This window comes from Furipterus horrens, unplaced genomic scaffold, assembly GCF_987537825.1.
Source record: "Furipterus horrens unplaced genomic scaffold, mFurHor1.1.pri manual_scaffold_7, whole genome shotgun sequence".
In the NCBI taxonomy this organism is placed as follows: Eukaryota; Metazoa; Chordata; class Mammalia; order Chiroptera; family Furipteridae; genus Furipterus; species Furipterus horrens.
This window is the reverse complement of record NW_028327177.1, coordinates 92,344,791-92,361,646: the sequence shown is the minus strand read 5'-3', so window position 1 is coordinate 92,361,646 and position 16,856 is coordinate 92,344,791.

The following is a 16,856-nucleotide window of genomic DNA, read 5'->3' as shown; positions in this document are numbered from 1 at the left end:
CCTTTTCCAGTTTCAAGAGGCCACTCCCATTTCTTGGCTATTTCCCCTTCCTCCATCCTCGAAGCCAGCGGTGTCACATCTTTACGACCCTTCTTTCGTTACACATCTTTCTCTGACCCTCTTCTGTTTTCCTCTTCCACTTGTGAGGACACTTGTTATTACTGTGGGCCCATCCAAATACCTCAAGTTCATCTCCCTATTTGAGGGTTAGCTGATTAGCAAATTTAATTCCAGCTACAGCCTTAATTCCCCTTGCCATGAAACCTAACATATTTATAATATTTGAAGTGGGAAAATCATTTTAAATGTTCTAAGAATTATAAAAGTAATGCTTGTTCATGATAAAATATTCAGAACAGTGCAGAGCTATATGAAATAACAATTCAAATGTCCAGTTTTATCTATTCTTCAGGATGGAACCACTGTTTATAATTTTTAAGTATCCTTCTAAAATTTTCTATGCACATACAAAACATATATATGTGTCACTCTTGTTCTCTGTTTCTGTCTCTTTCCTGTTCTATGCCTTTCTCTGTTTCTCTCTCTCTTGCCTGCTATCCAAGCAGCCATCTGTCAATCCACCCATCCATTTAGGTGGAATAAATTTTACTCCATACCATGGGTATAAGAAATGCCATATTTCTTTATTTTTCTAAATCAAGTTAAATCTCACTCCAAACCTCCGCTTGTCAGGGTGGTGAGAACTTTAGTATCAACCATAATTCAACTTCAGCACCAACCAAAATTCAGGAGCTCCCTTCATCCTCCTGGTTGCCAAAAACTGGGAGTGGGAGACGATTTGTGATGTTGTGAAAACAGGATCTGGCATCTCCCTATCTTTCCACATAGCACAGATTTCTAAACAGTATTCTGTGAAGGAGTCCAGTTAACACAATGTAAGAAACAGGCATGTAGACGGAAGACTGCGAGAAACATAGCCAGTACCAACGGGGCTGTCTCTTGGAAGTGGGTTATGGCGATTTTAATTTTCTTCTTGACACAGTTCTTCTTCCCCCCTACAGTTTCTACAGTTAACAGATATCTCTTTTATAACCATTACAATAAATATCATTATCAATATTGTATGTGTCCACCAGCCTTCCCTTTCAGCGGCACACCCCGTGCCCCAGGACCACAGTGTCCTCTTTGGCTGTGGGCACAGGTTTAACAACACAGACAAATGCTTGGAATGTGAACTGGAGGCGTCACTGCTTTCCTAGGCCATGGGGCTCAGGTGGAATTGGGAGTTTGGTGGTCTGGAGAGGAAGAACCTGGTTTCTATGGTCACCTCATAGCTTTTTAATTGGGGCTCACAGCTATTGTCTTTCCATTCCAGAGGGGAGGGCTCACCCGGTCCAGCCTCCAGGCAACCATACTGGCTGGAATATTCCCTCCTGCAGTGGGGTCTGGCTTCTCCCATGACTGAGGGAGCAAGCAGAGGTTCAGGGAGCTCTGGAGTAAGGTGGGTGACCCAGAGCTTCCTTCTCAGGGGCTGGGCTCTGAGTGGGTGGGTCAGGCAGGATGTGAGCTGGTGGATCTTCTCCCACCGGCGACCTAGGGAAGGGAGACACTGAGCACATGTGGGAGCTTTTTCACCTTTGGAGAGGGGAATGGAAGGCTGTACTCAGGTATGATCAACCCTTATGCAAATCAGCTGTTCATCAACAAATATTTAATGAATACCTTCTCTGGGCTAGACACCTGGCTGTGATCCCTGGGTACAATGAAAAGCAAAAATAGATGTGTGCCCTGGCCAGGTGGCTCAGTTGGTTGGAGTGTCATTCCATGCACCAAAAGGTGTGTTTCAATCCTTGGTCAGGGGGTCAGGGCATATACCTAGGTTGTAGGTTCGATCTCCAGTTGAGTAGTGTACGGAAGGCAGCCAATTGATGTTTCTCTCTAACATTGGTGTTTCTCTCTCTCTCTCTGTCCTTCCTCTCTCTCTCAAATCAATAAACATATCTTTGGGTGAGGACTAAAAAAAATAGACATGCTTCCTGACATAGTCTGGTGTGCAATGTCATCAAAGGGGCTCTGTCATTTGTTTCTTCTTGTCTGTCTTGTTCTTTACTGTGATTCCCATCCATAGAATATATTGAAGAGAATGAAAAATTTGTTTCCTATTAGTGAGAGGAAACAATATAACAGCAAAGAAATTTGAAAATCAAATGATATGGAAGAATTTTGTTCTTGCTTCTTCTAGATACTTCATCATCATCATCATTGCCATCACCACTGTCATGGTAATGGCTATGGATGAGGCCTTCTGTTGCTATGCCGTCCTGTCTTGTGCACGTTTCGTCTTCACCAAGATGACTGGGAATGATCTGACCTCACCCATTGCTTTAGCATGCATGTGGTCCATTTACCTGGGATCAAATCCTGACTCCAGCACTGACCAGAAGTGTGAGCCAGCTCAGCCAAATCACTTCCTCTCCCCGAGCCTCCTCCTCTGTAAGCTGAGGTTGGTAAGAGATGGCCTCACCGTGTTGTCATGAGGATTAAATGAGTCATGCAGGTAAAACTCACAGCACGGAGCCTGGCTTAGAGCAGGAGGCTTCCTCCCTGACAAGCGATGTCCTTTTTGGTGAACTCCTTGATTCCACTGCCTCCTCCTTTGCAGGAGGCTCTGACAGATGCTGAGGGTTTGCTACCTCAGGCAGAGTGGCCCCATCTCCGAGGATGTGGGGAGCACGGGAACCAGGACTTAGAATGGGAGCAGCTTTCCAAATGCCTCTTTCCTTATCGAGCTGGAAGGAGGCCTAGTGCGGGGCAGCCTGTCCCAGGTTGGGGGGAAGGTGCTACGGGAAGTTGGTGCTTACCTCAGCCTGTAGAGCCACACCCTCTCCAACCTAGTTGAGAGCAGTGACCTGGGTCAGAAATTGGGACCCCATCAAACCCTTTTAGTTAGAGAGAAAAATGACTCCTCACTCCTGCCTCATTACTTTCTACACACTTTGATGATTGTTGTAAACTCACTGATAGCCGCCTACATCTGTCCCACCAGTGGTGTGCTGACAAACGTTCACAGCCGACTCTTCAGAAAAAAAATGTGTGCATGTCTATTATACATAAGTGTATTACATTTTGCTGGTGTAAAGGATGTGTATGAAACACACTTTGTTATTTAAATAATAATAAAAAACACAATAGTCTCTATAGTAAATTTTATATAGTCACTGACTCTAACAGAATGCTTTCACTCATTTTGGCTGACATTTTGTATTAGCTAATTTATGGTTGTGATTTAACTATGATTTGACAAAATTAGACTATGGACACATACTTAATTCTTTTTCATTCAGCAAAGAAGCCTTTCAGGTCATTGAATGAGCAAGTGTAGTTCTGTCATAAAAGGTGGTTGATATTTTCATTTATGCTAATAAATAAAATTAAAGTGAAACATTGAAAATGTATGTCAAAACTCGATCATCAATAACATGAGTGACTTCTTTGCTGAATCAGACAAGAGTTTTTGAGTACTGGAAAAATATTTCCTTAATTTTTGTTTAATTTAAGTATATCAGCTACATACATGACACAATTTTGTGTTTACTGCATTATTAACATTTCTTGATCACATTTCTTAAGTCTATACAATCAACAAAGCACTAAATCAAGCTTATATTTGTAGTGTTTGCCAACTTCTGCAGTGTAAATGGACACACTATGGCTGATTTCAAGCTACCATTGTGAAATTACTAATGGTATAAGTTTTCACCATACCTATACAATGTATGTATATAACTTCAAGAGCATTAATAATAGGAAAACATAGAAAAATAATTAGGGCTTGATGAGTTTTGAGTATTATTATCTTTTTTTAATATAATTTATTTAATTTTTAAGATTAAATAATTTAACTTTTAATAATGGCTGTGTTTATCAGCTGGATCCTGATTACTGAAAATTTAACAATTGGCTTTTGTGAGCCAGTGTGAGCTGGTGCCTACTCTCCCTGATCTCACTGACACCTCAAAGTGAGCATGTCATTATCCTTCTCTGGCCACAGAGCTTAACAAAGTGCCCGCCACACTGTCAGCCCTCTGTAGAAATGTACCCATGAAAGGGTGACTTGCATTATTTGTCCTACTTGTTTATAAACTCCTTGAAAGAAAAAAACAATGTTATAGTCATGTTTGAGTCCTCAGTTCCCAACACAGGGCCTGGCACATAGTAGGTGCTCATAAAATTGATGAATGACCAAGTTTACACCCTAAGGAGTACCTGAAATTCTTTGTGTGGAAACAGAAATGACCCACAACTGCCACAAGTACGGCGTTACAGAGTGTGGGTGTTGATGATTTTCTGGTTATTATTTCCTGGGATTAGCTCATGCCATTGCCTGTGTTAGTGGTCTATTGCTGCACAACAAGTCACCACACCTCTGATGGATAACATACAGTTATTATCTCCAAGTTTCTGTGTGTTAGGAGTCTGGGTACATTTTAACTGGGTCTTCTGCAATGTTTCACAAGGCTGCAAACAAGGTGTTACTTGAGATGCATTTTTTTTAAAGTATATTTTATTGTTTACATTGTTACAGTTGTCCCAATTTCTTTTCCCTTTGCTCCCCTCCACCCAGTACCCCCGTTTCCCTCCAGCAATCCTACCCCCCTTAGTTCATGTCCATGGGTCATGCATATAAGTTCTTTGGCTTCACCCTTTCCTATATTATTCTTAATTTCCCCCTATTTTGTACCAACCAATTATGCTTCTTAATCCTTGCACCATTTCCCCATTTCTCCCCCTCCCCACTCCCAGATGATAAGCCTCCAAATGATCGCTATACCTATGATTCTGTTCCTATTCTTGTTTGCTTAGTTGGATTTTGTTTTTATTTTTTCGATTCAGTTTTTGATAGTTGTGAGTTTGTTGTCATTTTAGTGTTTGTAGTTTTGAACTTCTTTTTCTTAAATAAGTCCCTTTAACATTTCATATAACAATTGCTTGGTGATGATGAACTCTTAACTTTACCTTGTCTGAGAAGCACTTCATCTGCTCTTCCATTCTAAATATCTTTGCTGGATAGAGTAATCTTGGTTGTAAGTCCTTACTTTTCATCACATTAAATACTTCTGGCCAGTCCCTTCTTGCCTGCAAAGTTTCTCTTGAGAAATCAGCTGACAATCTTATAGACACCCCTTTGTAGGCAACTCTCTGCTTTTCTCTTGCCGCTCTTAAGATTCTCTCTTTATTTTTCACCTTTGGCATTTTAATTATGATGTGTCTTGGTGTGATCCTCTTTGGGTCTAGCTTGTTTGGGACTCTCTGTGCTTCCTGGACTTGTATGTCTATATCCTTTGCCAAATTTGGGAAGTTTTCCTTCATTATTTTTTCATATAATCTTTCAATTTCTTGCTCTTCCTCTTCTCCTTCTGGCACCCCTATGATTCAGATGTTGGCACGTTTAAAGTTGTCCCAGAGGTTCCTAAGCCTCTCCTCATTCTTTTCAATTCTTGTTTCCTCATTCTGCACTGGTTGACTGTATTTTTTTTTTTCTTTATGCTCCAAATAATTGATTTGAACCCCAGTTTCCTTCCCTTTATCATTGGTTTTGTGTGAATTTTCCTTCGTTTCACTTAGCATAGCCTTCACTTCTTTCTTTATGCGTCTGCCGTACTCAAACGTATCTATCAAGCCTGTGAGCATCTTTATCACCAGTGTTTTGAACTCTGTGTCAGCTAGGTTGGCTATCTCCCTGTCGCTTAGTCCTCCCACCGGAACCTTGATCCATTCCCTCTTTTGGGCCAGACTTCTCTGTCTCCTCATCTTGACAGGCTCCTGTGTTTGTTTGCCTCTGTGTCTTAGATAAGCCGCCATTCCTGTTACATTGTGAGGGGCGGAGCCTTGGATATTGGTCAGTACAGGGCGACCTGTTTCACCATGCTGTGGTGCTATGTGTGGGGAAGGGGTCAGAGAGGGAACAAAGCCACCTGCTCAGTACTTTTCCCTCTTTCTTTTCCCATTTCTATATGGAACTGGTGCCTTTCTAGCTGTTGCTGTGGCCATTGTTCCCAGAGTGGGTGGGTCTGCGGACATTCTAGGATCGTGGGGGCCCTTCAAACAAGCGGACTCTGCTGAGAGACTGGCAGTCTCCTCTGCCCCATTCTCCACCGGCCTGCACAGTCAGAAGCAATGAGGCTCTATTTTCCCCAGCGCTGAGGCTGTGAGCTGCATGGCCTGGTATGGGTCTGGGGATGCTCCCCAGGTGTCCCTCCTGACTTTTTAAAACATGTGACTGCATTTTCCAGTGGCCTGCCACTGTTGCTGCCACCACATCTGCTGCCACCACCACATCGCGTCCTCTCCACCCTGGCTTCGCCCCTCCTACCTGTCTGGATGAGTATTTCTTCTTTATATCTTTGTTTGTTGGACTTCCTCCGTGAAGCCTGATTTTCTGGAACTTCTGGTTGTCTCTATTTTTGAGGTAGCTGTATTTCCTCTTAGTTGTGGAAGGAAATGCAGCATGTCTGTCTAGACCTCCATCTTGGCCAGAAGTCCTGGGTTGCATTCTTATCTGGAGGCTCAACTGGGGAGGAATCTACTACTACACTCATTTGTGTTATTGTGTGACTGAGGTTGTCACACATTTCTTTGTGGTTGTATGGTTGAGGATCCCAAGTGCTTTCTGTTTGTGGGCTGTAGACAACCCTTAGGTCCTAGAGACTATCCTCTGTCCTCTGCTGAATGGGCTTCCTTACCATAGCTGTGTACTTCATCAGGCTGTCAAGGATAATTTCTATCACTTCAAGGAGAGCACAGACCCTGTTTTAAAGGCATCACCTGATTAAGTAAGTCCCTCTGAGGATAATGTCCTTGTAGATTAACTCAAAATAAACTGATTTAGAACCTTATATGAGCAAAATCTCTTCATCTTTGACTTATTCTTTTAAGTAGAAGTAAATTACAGTTTCTTCACACTCAGGGGAGGGGATTATATAGGCTACCAGGAGGTAGAAGTCATTAGGGTCTGTCATTAGGGTATTTCTGACCCTAGTACCATCATGAGGTATGGCTTTAGTCAGTGATCTCTGCATTCTCTCACCTTATAAAATTTTGCTTTCCTTCACTGAGGTGTTTGATCTATATAAGTTTTGTATTTATCTAATGCTGTGCTGGACACATGGGAGGATCCAACATGTCTGATAGCCCCAAATCCTCCTATACTTGTGAGGAAGGTCCTGAGTGTCCTGTGACATTAGTAGGTTTCACAGAGAAGACAGCATCAAAAATAAACATGTCAGGCTTAGGTGTAAGGGTCACCAGGGGCAGGCAAGCTCTTCCCCTTGATTTTACCTGGGGTTGTATTGGTGATGAGAGGATGTTGTGAAATAATGCAGTGGAAGAAGTGAACTCAGTAACTTGGATAGATTTCCTTTGAAATGCACTTAATATCAGGAAGGCAGGAAACAGTCAACCTCTTACTTCCATGGGACTGCTGGAGAGGCCTCATGGCATCTGTGAAATCATGTGTCTTCTGAATTTCATTGGTTTGAATTTTTTTATAACAACACCCTCTAAACTAAGGACATCCAGACCTTGAAAAAGGAGGCCCTGGTGCCACTCACAACTGCAAAACTGGGGGGTTTCCCACTTCATCCAATGTTTCTACAGTAAATACTTCTTGACCCCACACTGTGAGCCAGGTTCTGTGGGAGGCATGGGGGAAAGGAGAAAATAAACTGGCCCTCAGGGAGTTTTCAGGTCCATAGGAAGCCCACAAAAAGATTAGGTAACAAAAGTAAACTGTAAAAAGTTCTTTGAAGGAGATAAAGGGGGAAGAAAAAAGGGAAAAATGTAGAGAGTTCTGTGTTAGATGGTGTGGTCTGGGGATGTCTTCAAAGAAATTGTATTTACGTTGAAACCTAAAAATGAGAGGACCCCAACCACTTAATGAGGGAGGGGCATTCTAGAAGGATGGACTAGGGTATGCAAAGTCACAGACTGGAAGAGTTCTTGGTGTGGTCAGAGTGTAGTGAGAGAGGAAGAAAGGGAGGCTAGGTGAGGGGAGCAGGGACCAAATAATGAACATATATTTGGGAGACAGAATTGGAAGGATTTCATGAATTAGAACCAGATGCTGAGGGAAAGGCAGGTATCACAACTGGCTCTTGGATAGTCACAGGAGAACTGGGTGGGCCCAGATATTAAATTGTCTTCCAACTCCACATTCCTGGAAACTTCCTTTGGTCTGAACCAGTGGTCTGCTGGTAAACTGGCTTCCCTCTCCTCCCACAAAAAGCCCTGATTTATAGCATTTGCTGATTTCTGTGTTATAAATCCTCTCACCATGACCAACTTCCAGCTATCAACCACCTCATACAAATCCTGGATAGTTAATCATCAGTTCCTGGAGCTGGTGGGAGACATCCCAACAAACCACTCCCAGGTCACAGCACATTCCTTTCTTGTGAGCGATTCACCAGGTGGTGGCTTTGAGGCCTGTGAGTGAGCCTTCCCTTCCCATCACCTCTATACCTCTATTTCTTTGTATTTTCTCACAGGCACCTGAGGTGGCATCCACAAAAAATATGCACCCTCTCATTGCTAACTGTTCTCAGGGAGCTGTTCCATAGGTTTAATGAAAATTGTCTAATTGTGTCTTAGAAACTCATTCCTGAAAAAGCTGATAGAGAAATTAGTGGAATTAATTGGTCTTTAAAAGCATTTAAGAAAGCCCAAGCTGTTGTAAGAGGCCTTAATCTAGAGAGTATGACTAACTGAACCTGCTTCGAATGGAGAGAGGCAGGAAGGAATTGTAGCCCTGGAATAAGTAGAGGACAGCTCCCGAATCAAGTCCTGTTTCATGACTCCTTGTGCGTGATGCTTCTTTAGAACCTCAGCCTTGATGTGTTCCGTAAGTCAGTTTCTGTTGAGCATACCAACATTATCCCAATGTCTCAAGTTCAAGACCTTGGAGGCTACTTTGGCCCAGCAATCTCACTTGTTACCCACATGGGCTCCACGTAATGGTAGATATCCCCTTATCTGTCTCCAACTTTCTTTTTTTTTTCTTGTAATTTTATTTTTATTTTTTAAATATGTTTTATTGATTATACTGTTACAGTTATCCCGATTTCCCTTCTCTCTGCTCCCCTCTACCTGGTGGCCCCCCTCCCTCCAGTTGTCCACCCCCTTTTAGTCCATGTCCATTGGTTGTGCATATAGTTCTTCTCAACCTCTTCCTGTCTACTCCATTCTCTCCTACTATGCTTCTTAATTCCTGTACCATCTCCCTCCCTTCCCTCCTTCCCCTCCCCTGCTGACCTCCCCCCAATATGTTCCCCATACCTATAGTTCTTTTCCACTCTTGTTGCCTATTTAGTTTGCCTTTGTTTCAATTCCTTAGCTTCTGTTGTTGGTTCTTGTGATGCAGTTTTCATTTTAATGTTCATAGTTTTGATCCTTTTTCTAAACCAGTCCTGTTAACATCCTATATAATAGTGGTTTGGATCTAATGAACTCTTTTAGTTTTATTTTGTCCTGGAAGCACTTTCTCTGCCCTTCTATTCTGAATGACAATTTCACTGGATAGAGTATTCGTGGCTGTAGATTTTTGCTTTTCATTACTTTGAATATTTCTTTCCAGTCCCTTCTTGCCTGCAGGGTCTCCCTTGAGAAGTCAGCTGATAGTCTAACTGGGACCCCTTTGTACACGATTGTTTTCTTCTCTCTTGTTGCTTTTAAGATTCTCTCTTTATCTTTAATTTTTGACAATTTGATTATAATGTGTCTTGGAGTGGTTCTCCCTGGGTCCAGTTTTTCTGGAACTGTCTGTGCTTCCTGGATCTATAATTCTATTTCCTTCCCCAAGTTTGGGAAGTTCTGCTTTATTATATTTTCATTTAATTTTTCAATTTCTAGTTCTTCTTCTTTGCCCTCTGGCAATGGTATAATTTGTATGTTCAATTTTTTATAGCTGTCCCAGAGGTTTCTGATCCTCTTCTCACTTTCTTTGCTTTCTGTTTCCTCTTTCTGCACTGGTTGACTGTTTGTTCCTTCTCCATATTCCAGTTTGTTGATTTGATCTCTGGATTTTATGTCCTCACCACTTGTCTCGTATGTGTTTTTGTTCTTTTCAGTATGAGTGGCTTTCAGTCCTTTCTCGTCTTGTTCCAAATCTTCTGTTAATTCTATAAGCCACCTTATAACAGCTCTGAACTGAGCCTCTGACAGGTTTCTTATTTGTTCATCTGTCAGATACTTTATCTGTTGCCTGGTGAGCTGCATCACTGGGATTTTTATAATTGTCTGCCTCATTTTGACAGATTTGCGTTTTGCTTTGCTTCTTGAGCAGGCTATAGGGGGACGGAACCTGTGTACTCGTCACAACCCAGTGACCAGTGTCGATCCGCGACCTTTTTTTGCTGCACAGTGGTGGTTTGTCGTCACTACCCAGCGACCAGTGGTGATCTGCAACCTATTTTGTGGTGCTATAGTGCTTTGTGTGGGGGCGGGGATCCAAGATGGATTCCTGCCGTTATTCTCCGCTGGGAGACCGGGATCCGTCCTCCCGCCCTCTGGGCCTCACTGTCCGAGGCAATGCGGTGGCTGCCTTTCCCAGAGTTGGGGTCACAAGCTGCTGGGGCTCGACTGCAGCCAGGATTGCTCTCCCTGCTGCTGTCCCTGGTGCTACCACAAACAACACTAGATTTCTACTCTTCCTACCTGTCCGATGAGCACTGCTGGTTTATAACTTCATACGTTGGGCTTCTGTGTAGTTTTATTTTCTGGAATTTCTAGTTATCTTTTGTTTTGAGATAGTTGTATTCCTTTCTAGTTGTAGAGGGAGACTGAGCATGTCAGTCTAAGCCTCCATCTTGGCCGGAAGTCTCAGGGTGTGGCCTCTCTCCAGCTTTAATCCGTTCTCTGAGACAAAGCAGTGCAAACTTCCTACATGGCCTGCGGGGCCCTGGGAGTCACCCCCACCTCTCTGGCTTCATCTCATGCCACCAGCCCCTGGTGTTCTTGCTTCAGCCACAGGAAGTATTGAACTCCTCCAAGTTCCCATGTTTGTTTTTGTTTTTTGTTTTTTGTCTTTGCACATTCTGTTTTCCCTCCATGGAACACTCTTTCCTATTGGATTAGTCCAAATCAGTTAGATTATTTGGTGATAATAAATGTACCTCCTTATTCCAGTCACTTAGCATATTAAAAGTTTATGTCTCACTCCTGCAATGTGCAATGTGGGTTGGGTGGTCCTTCTCCATCTGGAGAAGTAGCCTCCAAGGTCATTGGTAAAAGGAAAAGAAGTTAAAAGAGGAACCTGGTTCTTATCTCAGTCACAGGTCACTTTCTCTATTGGCTGGAATTGGTCACATGGCCCCAACCAGACTGCAGGGGAGGCTGGGTAATGTTGGGGAGCACATGGAATGCTTGGTGAGCACCATGGCTTACTACTACCCTCTTTCCCTCTTACGACCCATTTTTAGGGTCAGCAGGGAAAGTCATTTCCTCTGGGAAGCCCTCCCCAAACCACCAGCACTGAGTCAAAATTTCCTCCTATGTGTGACCTATGCACACCCCCATCCTGTCACCCATTCCCCTGAATGGTTCGGCTGGTAGCTGATCCCTTGCACAGCTGTGAGCTTTGGGAAGGCTGGGACCCACTCTGTCTTTTACTCAGTGCTGCCCTCCCCTCAGTGCTCAGAACAGTGCCTGCCATGCACAGGGCTCGGTAGACAATCCTGGAGTGGATGGCCAGTCCTTTTCTTGCATTCAGAGGTCTCTAGGATATGACCTAGACCATGGCACTTCTCCCTGTCCTTTTCACCCATTGTTCTGGGTTTTAGGTCTTTTGCTTTTAGCTTGGTACATAAGCTGCTGGACTCTTTTTTTTTTTTTTTGTCAGACAGCGCTGAATCAGATCGCAAGTTTCAGTATTTACCAGTTATAGGATCCTAGAAAAATTACTTCACTGGTATCTGTGTGTCTTGGTTTCCTTATCTGTCAAATGAATTCCATTATAACTATTTAATTGTGGGTATTCAATGAAACGCTGAAAATGCATCAACATTATTACAGAGTATGGCAAATACCACACCTCACTGATTCTCAGGTACACATTTGTTTTCACCATTTAACAATTCTGAAATTGATGCATCTTACAGTTGCTACTTAAAAGACACTGTGCCATGCCCTGGTCAAGTGGTTCAGTTGGTTGGAGCATTTTCCGTGCATCAAAAGGCTGCATGTTTGATTCCTGGCCAGGGCACATACCTAGGATGTGGTTTAATCCCTGGCTGAGCATGCACAGGAGGCAACCGATTGATGTTTTCCTTTCTCTTTCTATTCCCCTTCCTCTCTCTTTAAAAGCAATAAACAAAACAAAGCAAAACATATCCTTGGGTGAGGATTAAAAAAGAAAAAAAAAAGACAACACTGTGTTATGGTTCAATTTGTGGCTTTTGTTCTTTCTTGGTGGTACATGAAATATTGGTATGTCTTAGATTTTATAACTTATGAGAGTTAATAATTGATCATTACTGGCTATTATTTTTGCCTCTTGAAATGACCTCCACCTCTGATAAATTTTTACCTGCAGACATTTCTCTCATCCTTCTGAGCCTTTTGATTAAAATGAGTTTGAAAATTTAAGATGAGGATACCTTTCTTATCAACACCTTATAACAAAACAGGTGTTGTAAGTTTTGCCTGTGTCTCCTCCTTCCAAAGGCCTCCCTGTTCCTCTTACATGCACTCTCTTTTTTAAAAAAAGTCCTCACAATATAGCACTAACCAGAGTCTACCTTGGACCTTATTAAAAATTAGTTTACTAAAATCAGTGGCATCTAATTTTTAAGCACTGACAATGTGTTATGCTATGCCTCTTAAGATGTACTATATCACTGAACCGCCACAACCTATGAGACAGGCGTTATTTCTAAGATGAGGAAACTGAAGTACAGAGAGGTTTGGTAACATAAAAAGACTCACAATCAGAGCCTGAGGGAGTTGGGATTTAAATGAGCAGTCTGGGAGACTGCACTAAATAGCCTCTTGTATATGCCTGATTCATCTTTGGGTTGTCCGTGATCCATAGCACGTAGCATAGGACCACCACACAGCAGCTGCTCAAATCATCTCATTTGCTTGCTAATGGAAGAGGCAGTCTTGTGTTGGCACCTTAGTATGGTTAGCAATGTAAATCCTCAGTTCTCAACCTTATATCAAAAAACAAATGAGATTCCTCTGACTTTTGCCCAGTGAAGGAGGTTTTATTTTTTACTTATAGGCTTTGCCCTTTCCAAAGCCATCCTGCTCAAATGTTCCCACTATTCCCCTTTGAATAAATCCCCACCCATGTCTCACATGCAATCACATTATCTCTCCGCTGATCTCAACCGGTGCAGCCCATCCAGCCATTTTGGAAACATCTCCATGACAGCAGCTGGTGCTATTGGATGGCTGCCCAACGGCACAATAAGGAAGTGCACAGAGTTACTGGAAACACTTCAATGTATCATTCACTCCCACCCCAACATCTGCCAGATACTGCCTCTAAAAGTTGATGCAGCCCTTGGGGCTGCTGAGAAGGTGGATTTTCTTAACTTGACGTGTACATATGGAAAATCAACCTTTGCCATGAGCAACGAAGAGTGGGCTTACAGAGTTGGGGGATGATATTAGATTCTTTCTTGCCTTGTGGGGCAAGGAAAGGATGTGGCGGTGTGGGTGCACTTATTTAGAAATGGCTTCCAGTAGTAAGTCTGATGGGGACTCCTGCCCACCTCAGCACAGATGAGTTCCTGGGGAAGAAGAGAAATTGAGAGAAGGAGCATTTGCCTTTAAAGTTGGGAGCAAGGTGACGAGGAACTCAAGGCCACAGTCTCAGGACTGTAGGTCATGCTGGGTCTGGAGTCCTGGAAGTTGTGTTGCCCACACGGGCTGTGGAACTGGCTAAGGCTCTGAGCCCAGACAGCGATAGCACTGTACTCACCTTCTCCTGCTATTCCTTCCTTCCTGGATCTCCTTTGCTTCTTGACCTTCCTTAGCCATGTCGTGAGGAATTTTCTGAGGGAGAAGGCAGCTGTGGCAGGTCCTGCTCATTTGGAGCAGTCTTTGGCCTTCGCTTTGCATGAGGCCTCCCACTCCAGACTGAGCCTCATGAACCTTTATAATTTAGTGATCAGGAAGAACTGTGTGTGCTTCACTAGGTGCTACTACTCTTTGGGTATTCCCAATTCCCACAGGGGTTCCCATGGAAGCAGAGAATTTCTGATGCTGGTAGGAGATTAAGAGAGAATGAACTGGGCTCTGGGTCCTTGAAGGCCCTGATATTCTATTTATTCACGTGTTTATTAACCCACCAAGGATGGTCTTTCATCAAGCTGTGGTGGAGAGCAGTGTTTCCTGGCTTGCTTTCCTGCTAAACGTTGCCTCTGACTACCCCGATTTGCCTCCTTTGCATTTGACACCTCCCCCTATCCATCCAAGATGGGTTTGTGGTTGTCATCCTGGTTCTCTGAGCTTTTGGCATATATAATCTCACAAAGAGGTATATATATAGAGAGATGGCCAGAGAAGAAAGGGAGAAGGACTTTGCTGGAGAAGATGAGCTGAAATAAGGTATAAAGGGCCAGGGGTGAGGGTGATGGAGGGAAACAGGAAAAATCTCCATAAGGCCAGGGCTGGGGGCAGTTGGGGAGATGTTGTCTGGAGAGGCTGCTGCTGGGGTGAGAAAACTGGGTGAAGAGGCAGGAGGCCTTGGTGATTATTTACTGCCTCCCCATTCAGGTTTTTTGAGAAGCACAAGTAAACAGGGGAATTTCTTCAAATTTTCTCTTGGAGGCTAGACTTTGCTTATCTGAACGTGACTTTGTAGAGACTGGGCCAGGAAGACCCCTGAATATATTAGGGTTACAAAAACATTTCATTTCATAGCCTCTTTGTGCCAGACTCTTTGCTAGGCATGGAGGTAGCATATATGAACAAGAAGTGACCCATGCCCTGGAGAAATTCATGGAATTCAATGATTCTAAGAGGCCATAATTCTAATATTTCAGAATTTAATTTTACTGAAATCTTTGACCTTTCCAAGTGGTCTGGGCAGTGCATTTCCAGCATTTGAGTCATGGGACAGAATTTCTGGGAAAAGGCGGTTTGTGTCTCCTCTTGTCTCTTAGGAAGAAAAGTCTGGGCTCTGGGGAGGTTCTGAAACCAAAGTCCCGCTGCCTTTGGGAGGATCCCTATCACCAATTCAGAGGATAAATTTTCTTAGAACAGAAAACTCATGCGGTAAGCCCATTACTCTGGCTCCATTTTGGTCTTTGTCCCAGCTTGGTTTTCACTCTTGGCTGCCTCTCTGTATGCACTTGGCCACTGGAACAATGCTTGAAATTCATTGCAGAGGCCAAACTTGACTTAAACCCATAAAGAGAGCTAAGTAAATGCATTGACTTGGGTCCCATTTATACACTCTGTTGAAGGATAATAGGTTGTTGGTTTAACTAAGCCCCTGGTCCCTTGATGAGAAGGGTTCAAAGAAAAGCAACTGAGATCTCAGCAGGTGGGTAAGCAGGACCTAATTGAATAGATGTGTCATTTGTCTCTCTTGACTGAACATTAGTCTCTTTTATTTCTTTAGATTTCAGCCACCTGTTAATATTTTGGTTTACTTTTTTCTCATTTTTGTGTATATTCCAAACATCTATATCCAGCACTGTACTGTCCTTTGTTAGAAGTTATGACCTTAGCCTCTATAATTCTCTTAGCTTTTAATAATTAAAAATAACAGCCAGCCCCGATATCTGGTTATCACTTTATGGTTGACATATTGGTTCCTCTTGCATTAATCAACTTGACCCCTGCAAGGCAGAAGGTAGTGTCGCTAAGTGGTTAGCAGCATATGTTTTAGGGTCAGAGAGACCTGAGGTCAAATCTCAGCTTGACTATTGGCTAGCAAGTTGTTTAACTTTCTCATCAGATATTAGTATTTTGAGAAATAGATAAACTATAGTCTATTGCCTGGTGCATAGTTGATACTCAATATATAAGGACTTACCAGGATCATTGTTCTCATTTTACCGATATAATATAGAAAAGCTAAAGAACTTGCCCACAGTCATACACTCCCAGTCCTGGGTTCTTTCCTCCCCATGAGACTTTCTGGCATTTCTCCATGATGACAGGCACAGTGCATCCCAATGCTTGAAATCCCTCTTAATACTCTCCAGTGCATTAGGGGATTATTATTTCATGTTCCCCAACAGGATGAAATGCAATCTCCGGTGTGTATAGGCCTTGCCTCTCACAGCAGCTTAGTCAGTGGTTGAGTTTATCCCCACCTCTACCCAACTGATTAAGACCAGCCAGTGCTTGGTGGGGATCCCATCTCTTATGCCATGAATGGAAGTGAGTTCTCTTGCTTCCTGTTCTGCTCTGTCCATCTTTGCCCACACCCATAAAGAGCAAACATTAAAAAAAAATATTTGGAATAAAATGATTAATTCATACATAAAAAAATAAACAGATGTTTGGCTTTAACAAATGGTATTGGGAAAACTGGAGAGCCACATGGAAAAGAATAAAATTAGATCCCTGTCTTATACCATGCATAAAAATTAACTCAAAATGGACTAATGACTTGAATAGAAGACCTGAAACCATAAAATACATAGAAGAAAACATAGACATTAAGTTTCTGGACTTCAGTCTTAGTGGTTTTTTTTGTGGACTCAACTTAAACAGCAAGGGAAACAAAAGCAAAAATAAACAAATGGGATTGTATCAAACTAAAAGCTTCTGCACAGCAAAGGAAACCATCAACAAAAGAAAAGGCAACCTACCAAATGGGAAAAGATATTTGTAAATCATATGTCTGTTATGAGGGTAATATCCAAAATATATAAAGA